Below are 3,836 nucleotides of genomic sequence, written 5' to 3' on the forward strand. Positions count from 1 at the left end.
GGACTTGTTCTTTGTATGATTCCTGGATTTTCAGAAGCCCTTTGATGGCAGCACCCCCACACTGAAAATTGTTTCAGCACCACTGTACAAGGGTCAGTTGTCATGCTCATCTGCGGCGTAAATTTGCATTGAAGTGGTCTAACTCCCCAGGCCTTGTCTTTTGCTCAATTTGCCTTTGTGAGTTTTCTCTCAATCACTGTCGACTTCCTTTGATCTTTCTTTCTTCTTTTACTTCACCTTCGCCTTCAGTGTATCTTTCGGCCCTCTTAAGAGACACACCCCCTTGTAGCCACTTCTATACTTCTGTCACCTAATTATTTTCCTATCCTTTCCCCTGTAACGTTGCTGATCCTAGCTACAGCATCACTATCCAGAATCTGTTCACCTGAGTTATGTTCCTCTTATCCCCACGCATCTAATAATCAGCTCTTGGTCTCCCTCCACCTCTCACGAGACATAGGGGGTTATTACAACTTTGGAGGAGGTGTTAATCCGTCCCAAAAGTGACGGTAAAGTGACGGATATACCACCAGCCGTATTACGAGTCCATTATATCCTATGGAACTCGTAATACGGCTGGTGGTATATCCGTCACATTTGGGACGGATTAAGCCCTCCTCCAAAGTTGTAATAACCCCCATAGTCTGAGGCAGTGTCTCCATCTTGGAGAGACAATCCCTTGCACTTGTGTTGTTCTACTGGCGCTGCCGGCTTGAGCTTTGGTCAGCAGTGGCAAAAGAAGGACTAATGGAAAGTGAACGTATACTGGAGCAACAGAGTGTATGGATTTATAAGAGCTTGATTAAATGAGAAAAAAAGAGTTTAGTTGAGAGAAAAAATGCAACCTGGCCCGTACGGGGATCGAACCCACGACCTTGGCGTTATTAGCACCACGCTCTAACCAACTGAGCTAACCCGCCAGGAGTACTAAAGATATCCTTTTTCCATGAAATGCAGATAGATATAAGAGTCGGTCTCACTATCGCAATTCCTTCATACTTTTCTCATTCCGCCCCCTGTCTGGATTACAATAACAAGAGCTGTGGAGTGCTGCACGCCAGCCTCAGTGCCTCTTCTTTCACTCAATCTCACTGTGTGCTGTGATATCTTTGTAACATCGCTTGTTGCCGGAAAAAAAGGAAAGGATGGATAGTATTTTTATTCTTTTACAACAAAACCCAAAATGCATTGGCTTGCTTGCTCATTAAGTTTACAAGGCCAGCTGCTTTTGAGATATTATAATTATAGTGGTTATTCGGCGTTGGAGGTAAGAGAGTTTTTTTTAGGTCTGGCCGTTCCTTCTCCTTCAAATTACTTGAGCTCATGTCAACAAAGTAACAACAAAACATAGCCAACAGTTCGTTGCTCAAGCCTTCCCTACTGCGCCTTTCCATGTCTCTCCTGCCGACCACAGTGCAGGAAATCTGAGTTTGCATTTGCACGAAGAGACGTACAACACAAGAAGGCGCGCTTTTGTGCGCCGGGCACCACCCGGCCTGTGCATTCCTCACTGTCGTGAGATCAGTTTACTCAGCAGAGCATGACGCTGCAATTGGTTAGTAGGGCAGGCCTGACCAGAATAGTATATTTGGGGTCATGTTTTTGATTGCATTTTTAAAACAGTAACAGAACTTAACTGCAATGTTTAAATAGGTCTAGACATATTTAAACAGAGTCAATTTAATAGAAGAATTGTGGACAATTCAGAGGGGAGGCAGCAATGTTTTTTTTTCCCATTGGGTGGATGCGGCATTAAAGAGTTTGAAGACCACTGGTCTAAGTGGACACTAATATACCTGGATGCTCCTGAATCCTCGCAACACATGCCAGCAAACCTGGCTGAAGAGCTACTGTGTTGGACTGATCCTGTCGATTCAAGTGGTCTTTCCTAGAGAGTCGGAGGTCATGGAAATAGATGGAGTTTATGGTAATCTTCAGGGCTTTGAAGTTTTCCCATCATCATCTGTCTCAAAAAAATGTGCTAGTAAAGACAGAGATTAAGGTAGCTGTCTGTCTACATTAACCAACAGTGAAGCATGCATTCAAAATCCCTCAATGCAATAGCAGAACAATTGGGTTATTGGGCAGAGATCAACCTGCTGCACACGTCAGCAGTACACATCAAGGGCACCGACAATGTGATGGCAGACAGCTGGAGGTTTCCAAATTTGCTGGAGTTGACGTTATCCAGGTCGTTGTTTTGAGAAATATGCCGAGAGTTTGTGAAACCCTTTCTGGATCTCTTTTCAAACAAGGCCAATGCTCATCTTTGTCGATTCTGATCCAGTCTTCCGGAACAAGGAGCCTAGGTAGTGGACGTATTGGTGACAAAGTGGCTGAGAAGTCTCCTTTATACATTCCCCCACTTTTTATTGATCCAGATGGTTCTCTTCAAGTCTCAGCAGGGGGGAGGGAACTTTATTCTTGTGGGCCCTTATTGGCCAGAGATGTCATGGTTTCCTCTTCTGAACCCCTGGCTCTTCTACCTCCTTGAGTACTGATCAAGTGTGTCTCTCTCAGAACGTCGTCCCTGACCTTCTTGCTCCAACTCACTCTATCGCTTTGGAGGTTGAGAAGTCTGGACTGCTAGCAAAGGGTCTTTCCTCTTCCTTAGTGGAGTTAATTCAGCACTCCAGCAGGCCTTCTACTTCGAAGTCTTACTCAAAGAACTGGAAGTCTTTTGAGACGTGATGTTCTGCTCATGATCTTTTGGCACCTACCTGTAGTTTGTCTGCTATTTTGCATTTTCTTCTGAATGGGTTTCAGTTGAATCTCTTTCCACTCTGAAAGCTCATTGCTTTGCGATAAAGGTTTTTAGGGACTTTTCTGTACCTTCGTCGATGTTACAATCTTTGGTGTCTAGACTGTTCTGATCTTTTGTCAATTGTAAGACCAGTTGAAAAATCCCTTTTCTCCAACTCAGAATCTTCCTACTCTTTTATAGGCTTTGCAATTGTATCTCTTTGAGGATCTGGACACTGTAGACATAAAGATTGTTTCCTATAAAGTTATTTTCCTATTTCCTATCACCTTGCTGAGAACAATTGGGGAGCTGGGAGCCTTAAAATGCTGTCCTCTCTTCATTTGATACTTTGGAAGATGGGGTAACTTTAAGGCCTAGCCTTACCTTTCCTGCAAAGGTTAAGTCTATTTTTGATAGATCTTAGGAAATAATTCTTCCTTCTTTCATTCCCTCTCCTTCCTCTCCGGAGGAACATGTGCTGAATACACTTGATGTTTAAAGAGCTCTTTTCATTTATGTCACCAGGCCTCTGCAGTTCAGGAAAACCGACTCCTTGTTTGTGACTTTTGGACAGCCTGGAATAGACAAGAAGGTTACTTTTATGACTCTGAGTAGGTGGATTAAGTTGTCAATTTTTCTGGCTTTGCAAGGCTTTTTAGAATATCTTCCAGTTCAGGGATGGTCTACGAGAGGAATGGCCACCTCCTGGGTTGAATTCCAGTGAGTAACAATCTAGGAAATTCCTAGGGTGGCTACTTGGTCCTCAGAGCATACATTTGTCAAGCATTATGGCTTAATAATTTTTCTGTTTTGCATTTGAGTACCAATGTTTTGAGCTCTGAATTACCCTTAGTCCATCTTGTCTTTGTCACAAACATTACATCCTGCCCACCTTCCCATCAGTCCTTTGGCAAGGGCTTGGCACCCAGGTTGGGTGCATGGGGCTAGCATTTAAGGATCCTCCTGTTCTTTCTTCCTGTTGGAAGGTGACATCACCTTACTTTGTAATGACTGTCACAAGGACGCAATGGACTAAGGCTAATGAAGATTACCAATAAGTAACCAACGCATCACCATTCTTTCTGAATGTGCG

The 3,836-nt window shown here is 43.6% G+C and overlaps 1 non-coding gene across 1 annotated transcript; it reads right to left on the reverse strand.

Moving 5' to 3' along the window:
* Window positions 1-846: 846 nt before the first annotated feature.
* TRNAI-AAU (transfer RNA isoleucine (anticodon AAU)) lies at window positions 847-920 on the reverse strand. Its single transcript has one exon. It is a non-coding gene; the product is annotated as a tRNA-Ile (tRNA).
* Between the last annotated feature and the right edge of the window lie 2,916 nt (window positions 921-3,836).

The sequence above is a fragment of the Pleurodeles waltl genome, unplaced genomic scaffold, assembly GCF_031143425.1.
Source record: "Pleurodeles waltl isolate 20211129_DDA unplaced genomic scaffold, aPleWal1.hap1.20221129 scaffold_645, whole genome shotgun sequence".
Classification (NCBI taxonomy): domain Eukaryota; kingdom Metazoa; phylum Chordata; class Amphibia; order Caudata; family Salamandridae; genus Pleurodeles; species Pleurodeles waltl.